Here is a 17,011-nt window from a genome sequence, read left to right as displayed (position 1 = left end):
TGTGTTTCTGTGTGGCTCTCTCACTTTCCTTGATAAGCTCTCAGTGGTGGTTTCATGCGTCTTTGGTCCATCTTTTTTCTTCTCTTTGTCTCTTGTGAATAGTTCGTCTTTCATGGGACCACCATAGTTTATCTGCTATGCAATGATTTTTCCTTGCTGAAAAGAATTATCATGACAAACCCCTCAGTAGCACCAACAGAGGCATGCCACATTGGGACTTAGATCCTCTAATTCATTGTGCAAATTGACTCATGGCCATAAATTTAATCAACTATGCAACCTCCATTTAAAAATTCCAGTTTTTCTTTGAAAGTGCCAATGAACATTGGTCTCAAGCTAGGTTTCAAGGATATCCTGAGACCCATTGAGCATTTCCTCCTATGAACAGCTAGCAATTGGCTTTAAGGTAGATTTAAATCACTATCTCAGAAAATATAATAGTACCATGATCCATGAGTTTGTAGTTTTGAAGGAAGATCGTTCCGGTATTTTCTCATAAGCCTACCATTGTGAGCAGATCTCAAGGATCTGTAACTTTGACATTGTGAAGGAGGCCTGGAACAATGTGGAAAGATATCAAGGGTATCTCAAACACACGATTTAAAGGATATCTCCACCACACTATTTAAGACAAAAGCATTCATTAAATGTGGAGGTTCCTGCCCAATCTCCCTCAACACATCAATTTCAGTCACAGGTCTGCAAATCTCATGCTTTGACTTGAGTCCACCAACGGCTCATGAATCCAGGGACATAAGGAATTGTGTCAATCAGGTGGAACCTTACAGGAGACATGTCTAGCTTCATCTCTAATTGATCAACCTTGTTCTATTTCTAAGCTATTTGCGTGGGAATCTTGCAGACTTCAGGCCACAAAGTCCCCTCTTGTCCACTTTAATCTTCCACAGTCTATAAAAGTGCCCAAGCTATGCTACTCAATCAGGCTACACTTCTCCTGCAGCCTGCACTCCATTTTCTCTCTGCCTGGCAACACAAGTGTGTTATCATTCATGTCAGCATTTCAGAAAAGCCTCAAACCCATATGAAGAGCCAAACTTTGGTGCCAAACCTATTCCTTCTGCTTCAAATTCCAGTGTCCTTTAGGGCTGCACAACACTCCTTGAGCAAGCGGCTCTACCTTCTAAGTCCCTGCCAAGAATGTCATCAAAATCTATGGGAGGAAGCCTCAAGAACAAAAGGGCCTGCCATGGCCTCGGCCATGGTTTCCTGAGGAGTAGGACAAGCACATACCCATTTTTAGTGTGTCTGGCTAAAGCCCGAGGAAGCAAGGGCAAAGGGGTGCTTGGCCTGTCTGTTTCTGATGCCCATAGGACCTGGAGGACCCCAGGTGCCGGACCTCAGTTTCGATGAGAGTTGCGGTACTGAGTTTTCACTCATTTTGTTCAGCTTTCCAAGGAATGTTTGAGTGGGAATCATCATCGATCCAAGCACTCTGCAGTGCCTTTCACAAAGACCTTGTGGGTACTCTGGAGTGCTTGGGTGTTGGGAGAGCAAGGAACTGCCGGCCATTGCCCATTCATTTCTAGGGATCAATCAATCGGCCTAAGCTCCAAACAAGGGAGAACCAGAGGCCCTAATCCTGCTTCGTGTCCCTAAAGCACAGGGCACAAACCATACAGTTCCTCACAGCTCTACCAAGACCTGAGCACATTGAGTTCCGGGAGCAAATTCATGTGTTCCTTACCTTTTCTCTAAGGTTCTCTTGAGCAAGGCAGCAACAGTTAGCCAGTTCATCGGATGATCAGTGCGGTGCCATGACGAGTCAACCAATGTTGGTGTGTTCATTTCTTCTGAGTGTCACCACGGGCCCTTGCTGGAAAGGAATGCCACCCTGTGAAGACAGCAAGAGCACATGCCGCCATTTTAGTGGGACCCATGCAAAGCAAGAATGAGGATGAGCTTACTGAGTCCTTTGGGCTTGTCAGATTTTACAGACACCCATAACACTCCTGCTCTTGTCAACCTGTAGGCTTCCTCCATACACATAGGGGCTATGTGTCCACTCTGACCTCGGCTGGGGACATAGCACGCCCTTTGTTATCAAGTGCTTGCTGGGCCTTCACCTCCATCCAAGGCCTTAACGATGAAATGGGAGCTGCTCCACTGATGAACCGCAAATTCCAAGATGACCTGAACACCAACCTACTCGACAACAGTTCTCTACTATATTAACAAGAAATTCAGGGCACATGATACAGCATGTAGCAAGAAAATTGCACTAACATGGGCAATCACACTTCTGCTTCAGTATAAAAGGTGAGAATTTGAAATCGGCTCTGGGGAAGTTCACCACAAATATGTCCTTTCAGGGATGTCGATCTCGTCCACATAAGTATCTTCCATCATGGCTCTTATCCTACTCTGACTTCTTCAACTGGCTACTGGAATGAGGCAGAATTCAAACAAGTAAACTGATTCTGCTTTCAAGCTCATAAGTAGCAGGCTTTACTGGCCCTGGAACAACATATCTCTCTGACTCTCTGTATCTCTCTCTCAATATTTTTCTCTAACTCTCTCTCCGTCTTTGTCTCTGTCTCTTGGTGTGTGTATGTTATGAGTGTGTGTGTATAGAGGTGCGTATGTGGGGGTTTGTTGGGGGGGGTTTGTCTGTGTTTCTTTGTGTGTGTTTCTGTGTGGCTCTCTCACTTTCCTTGATAAGCTCTCAGTGGTGGTTTCATGCCTCTTTGGTCCATCTTTTTTCTTCTCTTTGTCTCTTGTGAATAGTTCGTCTTTTATGGGACCACCATAGATTATCTGGTATGCAATGATTTTTCCTTGCTGAAAAGAATTATCACGACAAACCCCTCAGTAGCACCAACAGAGGCATGCCACATTGGGACTTAGATCCTCTAATTCATGGTGCAAATTGACTCATGGCCATAAATTTAATCAACTATGCAATCTCCATTTAAAAATTCCAGTTTTTCTTTGAAAGTGCCAATGAACATTGGTCTCAAGCTAGGTTTCAAGGATATCCTGAGACCCATTGAGCATTTCCTCCTATGAACAGCTAGCAATTGGCTTTAAGGTAGATTTAAATCACTATCTCAGAAAATATAATAGTACCATGATCCATGAGTTTGTAGTTTTGAAGGAAGATCGTTCCGGTATTTTCTCATAAGCCTACCATTGTGAGCAGATCTCAAGGATCTGTAACTTTGACATTGTGAAGGAGGCCTGGAACAATGTGGAAAGATATCAAGGGATATCTCAAACACACGATTTTACGGATATCTCCACCACACTATTTAAGACAAATGCATTCATTAAATGTGGAGGTACCTGCCCAATCTCCCTCCACACATCAATTTCAGTCACAGGTCTGCAAATCTCATGCTTTGAGTGAGTCCACCAACGGCTCATGATCCAGGGACATAAGGAATTGTGTCAATCAGGTGGAACCTTACAGGAGACATGTCTAGCATCATCTCTAATTGATCAACCTTGCTCTATTTCTAAGCTATTTGAGTGGGAATCTTGCAGACTTCAGGCCACAAAGTCCCCTCTTGTCCACTTTAATCTTCCACAGTCTATAAAAGTGCCCAAGCTATGCTACTCAATCAGGCTACACTTCTCCTGCAGCCTGCACTCCATTGTCTCTCTGCCTGGCAACACAAGTGTGTTATCATTCATGCCAGCATTTCAGATAAGCCTCAAACCCATATGAAGAGCCAAACTTTGGTGCCAAACCTATTCCTTCTGCTTCAAATTCCAGTGTCCTTTAGGGCTGCACAACACTCCTTGAGCAAGCGGCTCTACCTTCTAAGTCCCTGCCAAGAATGTCATCAAAATCTACGGGAGGAAGCCACAAGAACAAAAGGGCCGGCCATGGCCTCGGCCATGGTTTCCTGAGGAGTAGGACAAGCACATACCCATTTTTAGTGTGTCTGGCTAAAGCCCGAGGAAGCAAGGGCAAAGGGGTGCTTGGCCTGTCTGTTTCTGATGCCCATAGGACCTGGAGGACCCCAGGTGCCGGACCTCAGTTTCGATGAGAGTTGCGGTACTGAGTTTTCACTCATTTTGTTCAGCTTTCCAAGGAATGTTTGATTGGGAATCATCATCGATCCAAGCACTCTGCAGTGCCTTTCACAAAGACCTTGTGGGTACTCTGGAGTGCTTGGGTGTTGGGAGAGCAAGGAACTGCCGGCCATTGCCCATTCATTTCTAGGGATCAATCAATCGGCCTAAGCTCCAAACAAGGGAGAACCAGAGGCCCTAATCCTGCTTCGTGTCCCTAAAGCACAGGGCACAAACCATACAGTTCCTCACAGCTCTACCAAGACCTGAGCACATTGAGTTCCGGGAGCAAATTCATGTGTTCCTTACCTTTTCTCTAAGGTTCTCTTGAGCAAGGCAGCAACAGTTAGCCAGTTCATCGGATGATCAGTGCGGTGCCATGACGAGTCAACCAATGTTGGTGTGTTCATTTCTTCTGAGTGTCACCACGGGCCCTTGCTGGAAAGGAATGCCACCCTGTGAAGACAGCAAGAGCACATGCCGCCATTTTAGTGGGACCCATGCAAAGCAAGAATGAAGATGAGCTTACTGAGTCCTTTGGGCTTGTCAGATTTTACAGACACCCATAACACTCCTGCTCTTGTCAACCTGTAGGCTTCCTCCATACACATAGGGGCTATGTGTCCACTCTGACCTCGGCTGGGGACATAGCACGCCCTTTGTTATCAAGTGCTTTCTGGGCCTTCACCTCCATCCAAGGCCTTAACGATGAAATGGGAGCTGCTCCACTGATGAACCGCAAATTCCAAGATGACCTGAACACCAACCTACTCGACAACAGTTCTCTACTATATTAACAAGAAATTCAGGGCACATGATACAGCATGTAGCAAGAAAATTGCACTAACATGGGCAATCACACTTCTGCTTCAGTATAAAAGGTGAGAATATGAAATCGGCTCTGGGGAAGTTCACCACAAATATGTCCTTTCAGGGATGTCGATCTCGTCCACATAAGTATCTTCCATCATGGCTCTTATCCTACTCTGACTTCTTCAACTGGCTACTGGAATGAGGCAGAATTCAAACAAGTAAACTGATTCTGCTTTCAAGCTCATAAGTAGCAGGCTTTACTGGCCCTGGAACAACATATCTCTCTGACTCTCTGTATCTCTCTCTCAATATTTTTCTCTAACTCTCTCTCCGTCTTTGTCTCTGTCTCTTGGTGTGTGTATGTTATGAGTGTGTGTGTATAGAGGTGCGTATGTGGGGGTTTGTTGGGGGGGATTTGTCTGTGTTTCTTTGTGTGTGTTTCTGTGTGGCTCTCTCACTTTCCTTGATAAGCTCTCAGTGGTGGTTTCATGCCTCTTTGGTCCATCTTTTTTCTTCTCTTTGTCTCTTGTGAATAGTTCGTCTTTTATGGGACCACCATAGTTTATCTGCTATGCAATGATTTTTCCTTGCTGAAAAGAATTATCACGACAAACCCCTCAGTAGCACCAACAGAGGCATGCCACATTGGGACTTAGATCCTCTAATTCATGGTGCAAATTGACTCATGGCCATAAATTTAATCAACTATGCAACCTCCATTTAAAAATTCCAGTTTTTCTTTGAAAGTGCCAATGAACATTGGTCTCAAGCTAGGTTTCAAGGATATCCTGAGACCCATTGAGCATTTCCTCCTATGAACAGCTAGCAATTGGCTTTAAGGTAGATTTAAATCACTATCTCAGAAAATATAATAGTACCATGATCCATGAGTTTGTAGTTTTGAAGGAAGATCGTTCCGGTATTTTCTCATAAGCCTATTATTGTGAGCAGATCTCAAGGATCTGTAACTTTGACATTGTGAAGGAGGCCTGGAACAATGTGGAAAGATATCAAGGGATATCTCAAACACACGATTTTACGGATATCTCCACCACACTATTTAAGACAAATGCATTCATTAAATGTGGAGGTTCTTGCCCAATCTCCCTCCACACATCAATTTCAGTCACAGGTCTGCAAATCTCATGCTTTGAGTGAGTCCACCAACGGCTCATGATCCAGGGACATAAGGAATTGTGTCAATCAGGTGGAACCTTACAGGAGACATGTCTAGCATCATCTCTAATTGATCAACCTTGCTCTATTTCTAAGCTATTTGAGTGGGAATCTTGCAGACTTCAGGCCACAAAGTCCCCTCTTGTCCACTTTAATCTTCCACAGTCTATAAAAGTGCCCAAGCTATGCTACTCAATCAGGCTACACTTCTCCTGCAGCCTGCACTCCATTGTCTCTCTGCCTGGCAACACAAGTGTGTTATCATTCATGCCAGCATTTCAGATAAGCCTCAAACCCATATGAAGAGCCAAACTTTGGTGCCAAACCTATTCCTTCTGCTTCAAATTCCAGTGTCCTTTAGGGCTGCACAACACTCCTTGAGCAAGCGGCTCTACCTTCTAAGTCCCTGCCAAGAATGTCATCAAAATCTACGGGAGGAAGCCACAAGAACAAAAGGGCCGGCCATGGCCTCGGCCATGGTTTCCTGAGGAGTAGGACAAGCACATACCCATTTTTAGTGTGTCTGGCTAAAGCCCGAGGAAGCAAGGGCAAAGGGGTGCTTGGCCTGTCTGTTTCTGATGCCCATAGGACCTGGAGGACCCCAGGTGCCGGACCTCAGTTTCGATGAGAGTTGCGGTACTGAGTTTTCACTCATTTTGTTCAGCTTTCCAAGGAATGTTTGATTGGGAATCATCATCGATCCAAGCACTCTGCAGTGCCTTTCACAAAGACCTTGTGGGTACTCTGGAGTGCTTGGGTGTTGGGAGAGCAAGGAACTGCCGGCCATTGCCCATTCATTTCTAGGGATCAATCAATCGGCCTAAGCTCCAAACAAGGGAGAACCAGAGGCCCTAATCCTGCTTCGTGTCCCTAAAGCACAGGGCACAAACCATACAGTTCCTCACAGCTCTACCAAGACCTGAGCACATTGAGTTCCGGGAGCAAATTCATGTGTTCCTTACCTTTTCTCTAAGGTTCTCTTGAGCAAGGCAGCAACAGTTAGCCAGTTCATCGGATGATCAGTGCGGTGCCATGACGAGTCAACCAATGTTGGTGTGTTCATTTCTTCTGAGTGTCACCACGGGCCCTTGCTGGAAAGGAATGCCACCCTGTGAAGACAGCAAGAGCACATGCCGCCATTTTAGTGGGACCCATGCAAAGCAAGAATGAAGATGAGCTTACTGAGTCCTTTGGGCTTGTCAGATTTTACAGACACCCATAACACTCCTGCTCTTGTCAACCTGTAGGCTTCCTCCATACACATAGGGGCTATGTGTCCACTCTGACCTCGGCTGGGGACATAGCACGCCCTTTGTTATCAAGTGCTTGCTGGGCCTTCACCTCCATCCAAGGCCTTAACGATGAAATGGGAGCTGCTCCACTGATGAACCGCAAATTCCAAGATGACCTGAACACCAACCTACTCGACAACAGTTCTCTACTATATTAACAAGAAATGCAGGGCACATGATACAGCATGTAGCAAGAAAATTGCACTAACATGGGCAATCACACTTCTGCTTCAGTATAAAAGGTGAGAATATGAAATCGGCTCTGGGGAAGTTCACCACAAATATGTCCTTTCAGGGATGTCGATCTGGTCCACATAAGTATCTTCCATCATGGCTCTTATCCTACTCTGACTTCTTCAACTGGCTACTGGAATGAGGCAGAAATCAAACAAGTAAACTGATTCTGCTTTCAAGCTCATAATTAGCAGGCTTTACTGGCCATGGAACAACATATCTCTCTGACTCTCTGTATCTCTCTCTCAATATTTTTCTCTAGCTCTCTCTCCGTCTTTGTCTCTGTCTCTTGGTGTGTGTATGTTATGAGTGTGTGTGTATAGTGGTGCGTATGTGGGGGTTTGTTGGGGGGGTGTTTGTCTGTGTTTCTTTGTGTGTGTTTCTGTGTGGCTCTCTCACTTTCCTTGATAAGCTCTCAGTGGTGGTTTCATGCGTCTTTGGTCCATCTTTTTTCTTCTCTTTGTCTCTTGTGAATAGTTCGTCTTTCATGGGACCACCATAGTTTATCTGCTATGCAATGATTTTTCCTTGCTGAAAAGAATTATCATGACAAACCCCTCAGTAGCACCAACAGAGGCATGCCACATTGGGACTTAGATCCTCTAATTCATTGTGCAAATTGACTCATGGCCATAAATTTAATCAACTATGCAACCTCCATTTAAAAATTCCAGTTTTTCTTTGAAAGTGCCAATGAACATTGGTCTCAAGCTAGGTTTCAAGGATATCCTGAGACCCATTGAGCATTTCCTCCTATGAACAGCTAGCAATTGGCTTTAAGGTAGATTTAAATCACTATCTCAGAAAATATAATAGTACCATGATCCATGAGTTTGTAGTTTTGAAGGAAGATCGTTCCGGTATTTTCTCATAAGCCTACCATTGTGAGCAGATCTCAAGGATCTGTAACTTTGACATTGTGAAGGAGGCCTGGAACAATGTGGAAAGATATCAAGGGTATCTCAAACACACGATTTAAAGGATATCTCCACCACACTATTTAAGACAAAAGCATTCATTAAATGTGGAGGTTCCTGCCCAATCTCCCTCAACACATCAATTTCAGTCACAGGTCTGCAAATCTCATGCTTTGACTTGAGTCCACCAACGGCTCATGAATCCAGGGACATAAGGAATTGTGTCAATCAGGTGGAACCTTACAGGAGACATGTCTAGCTTCATCTCTAATTGATCAACCTTGTTCTATTTCTAAGCTATTTGCGTGGGAATCTTGCAGACTTCAGGCCACAAAGTCCCCTCTTGTCCACTTTAATCTTCCACAGTCTATAAAAGTGCCCAAGCTATGCTACTCAATCAGGCTACACTTCTCCTGCAGCCTGCACTCCATTTTCTCTCTGCCTGGCAACACAAGTGTGTTATCATTCATGTCAGCATTTCAGAAAAGCCTCAAACCCATATGAAGAGCCAAACTTTGGTGCCAAACCTATTCCTTCTGCTTCAAATTCCAGTGTCCTTTAGGGCTGCACAACACTCCTTGAGCAAGCGGCTCTACCTTCTAAGTCCCTGCCAAGAATGTCATCAAAATCTATGGGAGGAAGCCTCAAGAACAAAAGGGCCTGCCATGGCCTCGGCCATGGTTTCCTGAGGAGTAGGACAAGCACATACCCATTTTTAGTGTGTCTGGCTAAAGCCCGAGGAAGCAAGGGCAAAGGGGTGCTTGGCCTGTCTGTTTCTGATGCCCATAGGACCTGGAGGACCCCAGGTGCCGGACCTCAGTTTCGATGAGAGTTGCGGTACTGAGTTTTCACTCATTTTGTTCAGCTTTCCAAGGAATGTTTGAGTGGGAATCATCATCGATCCAAGCACTCTGCAGTGCCTTTCACAAAGACCTTGTGGGTACTCTGGAGTGCTTGGGTGTTGGGAGAGCAAGGAACTGCCGGCCATTGCCCATTCATTTCTAGGGATCAATCAATCGGCCTAAGCTCCAAACAAGGGAGAACCAGAGGCCCTAATCCTGCTTCGTGTCCCTAAAGCACAGGGCACAAACCATACAGTTCCTCACAGCTCTACCAAGACCTGAGCACATTGAGTTCCGGGAGCAAATTCATGTGTTCCTTACCTTTTCTCTAAGGTTCTCTTGAGCAAGGCAGCAACAGTTAGCCAGTTCATCGGATGATCAGTGCGGTGCCATGACGAGTCAACCAATGTTGGTGTGTTCATTTCTTCTGAGTGTCACCACGGGCCCTTGCTGGAAAGGAATGCCACCCTGTGAAGACAGCAAGAGCACATGCCGCCATTTTAGTGGGACCCATGCAAAGCAAGAATGAAGATGAGCTTACTGAGTCCTTTGGGCTTGTCAGATTTTACAGACACCCATAACACTCCTGCTCTTGTCAACCTGTAGGCTTCCTCCATACACATAGGGGCTATGTGTCCACTCTGACCTCGGCTGGGGACATAGCACGCCCTTTGTTATCAAGTGCTTGCTGGGCCTTCACCTCCATCCAAGGCCTTAACGATGAAATGGGAGCTGCTCCACTGATGAACCGCAAATTCCAAGATGACCTGAACACCAACCTACTCGACAACAGTTCTCTACTATATTAACAAGAAATTCAGGGCACATGATACAGCATGTAGCAAGAAAATTGCACTAACATGGGCAATCACACTTCTGCTTCAGTATAAAAGGTGAGAATATGAAATCGGCTCTGGGGAAGTTCACCACAAATATGTCCTTTCAGGGATGTCGATCTGGTCCACATAAGTATCTTCCATCATGGCTCTTATCCTACTCTGACTTCTTCAACTGGCTACTGGAATGAGGCAGAATTCAAACAAGTAAACTGATTCTGCTTTCAAGCTCATAAGTAGCAGGCTTTACTGGCCCTGGAACAACATATCTCTCTGACTCTCTGTATCTCTCTCTCAATATTTTTCTCTAACTCTCTCTCCGTCTTTGTCTCTGTCTCTTGGTGTGTGTATGTTATGAGTGTGTGTGTATAGAGGTGCGTATGTGGGGGTTTGTTGGGGGGGGTGTTTGTCTGTGTTTCTTTGTGTGTGTTTCTGTGTGGCTCTCTCACTTTCCTTGATAAGCTCTCAGTGGTGGTTTCATGCCTCTTTGGTCCATCTTTTTTCTTCTCTTTGTCTCTTATGAATAGTTCTTCTTTTATGGGACCACCATAGTTTATCTGCTATGCAATGATTTTTCCTTGCTGAAAAGAATTATCACGACAAACCCCTCAGTAGCACCAACAGAGGCATGCCACATTGGGACTTAGATCCTCTAATTCATGGTGCAAATTGACTCATGGCCATAAATTTAATCAACTATGCAACCTCCATTTAAAAATTCCAGTTTTTCTTTGAAAGTGCCAATGAACATTGGTCTCAAGCTAGGTTTCAAGGATATCCTGAGACCCATTGAGCATTTCCTCCTATGAACAGCTAGCAATTGGCTTTAAGGTAGATTTAAATCACTATCTCAGAAAATATAATAGTACCATGATCCATGAGTTTGTAGTTTTGAAGGAAGATCGTTCCGGTATTTTCTCATAAGCCTACCATTGTGAGCAGATCTCAAGGATCTGTAACTTTGACATTGTGAAGGAGGCCTGGAACAATGTGGAAAGATATCAAGGGATATCTCAAACACACGATTTAACGGATATCTCCACCACACTATTTAAGACAAATGCATTCATTAAATGTGGAGGTTCCTGCCCAATCTCCCTCCACACATCAATTTCAGTCACAGGTCTGCAAATCTCATGCTTTGACTTGAGTCCACCAACGGCTCATGAATCCAGGGACATAAGGAATTGTGTCAATCAGGTGGAACCTTACAGGAGACATGTCTAGCTTCATCTCTAATTGATCAACCTTGCTCTATTTCTAAGCTATTTGCGTGGGAATCTTGCAGACTTCAGGCCACAAAGTCCCCTCTTGTCCACTTTAATCTTCCACAGTCTATAAAAGTGCCCAAGCTATGCTACTCAATCAGGCTACACTTCTCCTGCAGCCTGCACTCCATTGTCTCTCTGCCTGGCAACACAAGTGTGTTATCATTCATGCCAGCATTTCAGATAAGCCTCAAACCCATATGAAGAGCCAAACTTTGGTGCCAAACCTATTCCTTCTGCTTCAAATTCCAGTGTCCTTTAGGGCTGCACAACACTCCTTGAGCAAGCGGCTCTACCTTCTAAGTCCCTGCCAAGAATGTCATCAAAATCTACGGGAGGAAGCCACAAGAACAAAAGGGCCGGCCATGGCCTCGGCCATGGTTTCCTGAGGAGTAGGACAAGCACATACCCATTTTTAGTGTGTCTGGCTAAAGCCCGAGGAAGCAAGGGCAAAGGGGTGCTTGGCCTGTCTGTTTCTGATGCCCATAGGACCTGGAGGACCCCAGGTGCCGGACCCCAGTTTCGATGAGAGTTGCGGTACTGAGTTTTCACTCATTTTGTTCAGCTTTCCAAGGAATGTTTGATTGGGAATCATCATCGATCCAAGCACTCTGCAGTGCCTTTCACAAAGACCTTGTGGGTACTCTGGAGTGCTTGGGTGTTGGGAGAGCAAGGAACTGCCGGCCATTGCCCATTCATTTCTAGGGATCAATCAATCGGCCTAAGCTCCAAACAAGGGAGAACCAGAGGCCCTAATCCTGCTTCGTGTCCCTAAAGCACAGGGCACAAACCATACAGTTCCTCACAGCTCTACCAAGACCTGAGCACATTGAGTTCCGGGAGCAAATTCATGTGTTCCTTACCTTTTCTCTAAGGTTCTCTTGAGCAAGGCAGCAACAGTTAGCCAGTTCATCGGATGATCAGTGCGGTGCCATGACTTCTCAACCAATGTGGGTGTGTTCATTTCTTCTGAGTGTCACCACGGGCCCTTGCTGGAAAGGAATGCCACCCTGTGAAGACAGCAAGAGCACATGCCGCCATTTTAGTGGGACCCATGCAAAGCAAGAATGAAGATGAGCTTACTGAGTCCTTTGGGCTTGTCAGATTTTACAGACACCCATAACACTCCTGCTCTTGTCAACCTGTAGGCTTCCTCCATACACATGGGGGCTATGTGTCCACTCTGACCTCGGCTGGGGACATAGCACGCCCTTTGTTATCAAGTGCTTGCTGGGCCTTCACCTCCATCCAAGGCCTTAAGGATGAAATGTGAGCTGTTCCACTGATGAACCGCAAATTCCAAGATGACCTGAACACCAACCTACTCGACAACAGTTCTCTACTATATTAACAAGAAATTCAGGGCACATGATACAGCATGTAGCAAGAAAATTGCACTAACATGGGCAATCACACTTCTGCTTCAGTATAAAAGGTGAGAATATGAAATCGGCTCTGGGGAAGTTCACCACAAATATGTCCTTTCAGGGATGTCGATCTGGTCCACATAAGTATCTTCCATCATGGCTCTTATCCTACTCTGACTTCTTCAACTGGCTACTGGAATGAGGCAGAAATCAAACAAGTAAACTGATTCTGCTTTCAAGCTCATAAGTAGCAGGTTTTACTGGCCCTGGAACAACATATCTCTCTGACTCTCTGTATCTCTCTCTCAATATTTTTCTCTAGCTCTCTCTCCGTCTTTGTCTCTGTCTCTTGGTGTGTGTATGTTATGAGTGTGTGTGTATAGTGGTGCGTATGTGGGGGTTTGTTGGGGGGGTGTTTGTCTGTGTTTCTTTGTGTGTGTTTCTGTGTGGCTCTCTCACTTTCCTTGATAAGCTCTCAGTGGTGGTTTCATGCCTCTTTGGTCCATCTTTTTTCTTCTCTTTGTCTCTTGTGAATAGTTCGTCTTTCATGGGACCACCATAGTTTATCTGCTATGCAATGATTTTTCCTTGCTGAAAAGAATTATCACGACAAACCCCTCAGTAGCACCAACAGAGGCATGCCACATTGGGACTTAGATCCTCTAATTCATGGTGCAAATTGACTCATGGCCATAAATTTAATCAACTATGCAACCTCCATTTAAAAATTCCAGTTTTTCTTTGAAAGTGCCAATGAACATTGGTCTCAAGCTAGGTTTCAAGGATATCCTGAGACCCATTGAGCATTTCCTCCTATGAACAGCTAGCAATTGGCTTTAAGGTAGATTTAAATCACTATCTCAGAAAATATAATAGTACCATGATCCATGAGTTTGTAGTTTTGAAGGAAGATCGTTCCGGTATTTTCTCATAAGCCTACCATTGTGAGCAGATCTCAAGGATCTGTAACTTTGACATTGTGAAGGAGGCCTGGAACAATGTGGAAAGATATCAAGGGATATCTCAAACACACGATTTAACGGATATCTCCACCACACTATTTAAGACAAATGCATTCATTAAATGTGGAGGTTCCTGCCCAATCTCCCTCCACACATCAATTTCAGTCACTGGTCTGCAAATCTCATGCTTTGACTTGAGTCCACCAACGGCTCATGAATCCAGGGACATAAGGAATTGTGTCAATCAGGTGGAACCTTACAGGAGACGTGTCTAGCTTCATCTCTAATTGATCAACCTTGCTCTATTTCTAAGCTATTTGCCTGGGAATCTTGCAGACTTCAGGCCACAAAGTCCCCTCTTGTCCACTTTAATCTTCCACAGTCTATAAAAGTGCCCAAGCTATGCTACTCAATCAGGCTACATTTCTCCTGCAGCCTGCACTCCATTTTCTCTCTGCCTGGCAACACAAGTGTGTTATCATTCATGTCAGCATTTCAGAAAAGCCTCAAACCCATATGAAGAGCCAAACTTTGGTGCCAAACCTATTCCTTCTGCTTCAAATTCCAGTGTCCTTTAGGGCTGCACAACACTCCTTGAGCAAGCGGCTCTACCTTCTAAGTCCCTGCCAACAATGTCATCAAAATCTATGGGAGGAAGCCACAAGAACAAAAGGGCCTGCCATGGCCTCGGCCATGGTTTCCTGAGGAGTAGGACAAGCACATACCCATTTTTAGTGTGTCTGGCTAAAGCCCGAGGAAGCAAGGGCAAAGGGGTGCTTGGCCTGTCTGTTTCTGATGCCCATAGGACCTGGAGGACCCCAGGTGCCGGACCTCAGTTTCGATGAGAGTTGCGGTACTGAGTTTTCACTCATTTTGTTCAGCTTTCCAAGGAATGTTTGATTGGGAATCATCATCGATCCAAGCACTCTGCAGTGCCTTTCACAAAGACCTTGTGGGTACTCTGGAGTGCTTGGGTGTTGGGAGAGCAAGGAACTGCCGGCCATTGCCCATTCATTTCTAGGGATCAATCAATCGGCCTAAGCTCCAAACAAGGGAGAACCAGAGGCCCTAATCCTGCTTCGTGTCCCTAAAGCACAGGGCACAAACCATACAGTTCCTCACAGCTCTACCAAGACCTGAGCACATTGAGTTCCGGGAGCAAATTCATGTGTTCCTTACCTTTTCTCTAAGGTTCTCTTGAGCAAGGCAGCAACAGTTAGCCAGTTCATCGGATGATCAGTGCGGTGCCATGACGAGTCAACCAATGTTGGTGTGTTCATTTCTTCTGAGTGTCACCACGGGCCCTTGCTGGAAAGGAATGCCACCCTGTGAAGACAGCAAGAGCACATGCCGCCATTTTAGTGGGACCCATGCAAAGCAAGAATGAAGATGAGCTTACTGAGTCCTTTGGGCTTGTCAGATTTTACAGACACCCATAACACTCCTGCTCTTGTCAACCTGTAGGCTTCCTCCATACACATAGGGGCTATGTGTCCACTCTGACCTCGGCTGGGGACATAGCACGCCCTTTGTTATCAAGTGCTTGCTGGGCCTTCACCTCCATCCAAGGCCTTAACGATGAAATGGGAGCTGCTCCACTGATGAACCGCAAATTCCAAGATGACCTGAACACCAACCTACTCGACAACAGTTCTCTACTATATTAACAAGAAATTCAGGGCACATGATACAGCATGTAGCAAGAAAATTGCACTAACATGGGCAATCACACTTCTGCTTCAGTATAAAAGGTGAGAATATGAAATCGGCTCTGGGGAAGTTCACCACAAATATGTCCTTTCAGGGATGTCGATCTGGTCCACATAAGTATCTTCCATCATGGCTCTTATCCTACTCTGACTTCTTCAACTGGCTACTGGAATGAGGCAGAATTCAAACAAGTAAACTGATTCTGCTTTCAAGCTCATAAGTAGCAGGCTTTACTGGCCCTGGAACAACATATCTCTCTGACTCTCTGTATCTCTCTCTCAATATTTTTCTCTAACTCTCTCTCCGTCTTTGTCTCTGTCTCTTGGTGTGTGTATGTTATGAGTGGGTGTGTATAGAGGTGCGTATGTGGGGGTTTGTTGGGGGGGGTGTTTGTCTGTGTTTCTTTGTGTGTGTTTCTGTGTGGCTCTCTCACTTTCCTTGATAAGCTCTCAGTGGTGGTTTCATGCCTCTTTGGTCCATCTTTTTTCTTCTCTTTGTCTCTTATGAATAGTTCGTCTTTTATGGGACCACCATAGTTTATCTGCTATGCAATGATTTTTCCTTGCTGAAAAGAATTATCACGACAAACCCCTCAGTAGCACCAACAGAGGCATGCCACATTGGGACTTAGATCCTCTAATTCATGGTGCAAATTGACTCATGGCCATAAATTTAATCAACTATGCAACCTCCATTTAAAAATTCCAGTTTTTCTTTGAAAGTGCCAATGAACATTGGTCTCAAGCTAGGTTTCAAGGATATCCTGAGACCCATTGAGCATTTCCTCCTATGAACAGCTAGCAATTGGCTTTAAGGTAGATTTAAATCACTATCTCAGAAAATATAATAGTACCATGATCCATGAGTTTGTAGTTTTGAAGGAAGATCGTTCCGGTATTTTCTCATAAGCCTACCATTGTGAGCAGATCTCAAGGATCTGTAACTTTGACATTGTGAAGGAGGCCTGGAACAATGTGGAAAGATATCAAGGGATATCTCAAACACACGATTTAACGGATATCTCCACCACACTATTTAAGACAAATGCATTCATTAAATGTGGAGGTTCCTGCCCAATCTCCCTCCACACATCAATTTCAGTCACAGGTCTGCAAATCTCATGCTTTGACTTGAGTCCACCAACGGCTCATGAATCCAGGGACATAAGGAATTGTGTCAATCAGGTGGAACCTTACAGGAGACATGTCTAGCTTCATCTCTAATTGATCAACCTTGCTCTATTTCTAAGCTATTTGCGTGGGAATCTTGCAGACTTCAGGCCACAAAGTCCCCTCTTGTCCACTTTAATCTTCCACAGTCTATAAAAGTGCCCAAGCTATGCTACTCAATCAGGCTACACTTCTCCTGCAGCCTGCACTCCATTGTCTCTCTGCCTGGCAACACAAGTGTGTTATCATTCATGCCAGCATTTCAGATAAGCCTCAAACCCATATGAAGAGCCAAACTTTGGTGCCAAACCTATTCCTTCTGCTTCAAATTCCAGTGTCCTTTAGGGCTGCACAACACTCCTTGAGCAAGCGGCTCTACCTTCTAAG

The 17,011-nt window shown here is 45.0% G+C and overlaps 6 non-coding genes across 6 annotated transcripts; all 6 read right to left on the bottom strand.

The window, feature by feature from the left end:
* Nucleotides 1-1,353: 1,353 nt before the first annotated feature.
* LOC127677014 (small nucleolar RNA SNORD116) lies at nt 1,354-1,446 on the bottom strand. Its single transcript, XR_007976418.1, has one exon. It is a non-coding gene; the product is annotated as a small nucleolar RNA SNORD116 (small nucleolar RNA).
* A 2,549-nt stretch (nt 1,447-3,995) lies between these two features.
* Nucleotides 3,996-4,088, bottom strand: LOC127677004 (small nucleolar RNA SNORD116). The gene has a single exon (XR_007976409.1). It is a non-coding gene; the product is annotated as a small nucleolar RNA SNORD116 (small nucleolar RNA).
* Nucleotides 4,089-6,637: 2,549 nt separating this feature from the next.
* On the bottom strand, nt 6,638-6,730 carry LOC127677002 (small nucleolar RNA SNORD116). Its single transcript, XR_007976407.1, has one exon. It is a non-coding gene; the product is annotated as a small nucleolar RNA SNORD116 (small nucleolar RNA).
* A 2,551-nt stretch (nt 6,731-9,281) lies between these two features.
* LOC127677013 (small nucleolar RNA SNORD116) lies at nt 9,282-9,374 on the bottom strand. Its single transcript, XR_007976417.1, has one exon. It is a non-coding gene; the product is annotated as a small nucleolar RNA SNORD116 (small nucleolar RNA).
* Nucleotides 9,375-11,927: 2,553 nt separating this feature from the next.
* On the bottom strand, nt 11,928-12,020 carry LOC127677034 (small nucleolar RNA SNORD116). The gene has a single exon (XR_007976437.1). It is a non-coding gene; the product is annotated as a small nucleolar RNA SNORD116 (small nucleolar RNA).
* Nucleotides 12,021-14,572: 2,552 nt separating this feature from the next.
* Nucleotides 14,573-14,665, bottom strand: LOC127677001 (small nucleolar RNA SNORD116). The gene has a single exon (XR_007976406.1). It is a non-coding gene; the product is annotated as a small nucleolar RNA SNORD116 (small nucleolar RNA).
* Nucleotides 14,666-17,011: the final 2,346 nt, after the last annotated feature.

This window comes from Apodemus sylvaticus, chromosome 1 (assembly GCF_947179515.1).
Source record: "Apodemus sylvaticus chromosome 1, mApoSyl1.1, whole genome shotgun sequence".
In the NCBI taxonomy this organism is placed as follows: Eukaryota; Metazoa; Chordata; class Mammalia; order Rodentia; family Muridae; genus Apodemus; species Apodemus sylvaticus.
Note: the sequence above shows the minus strand (reverse complement) of the source record. Positions and strands in the feature narration are given on the sequence as shown.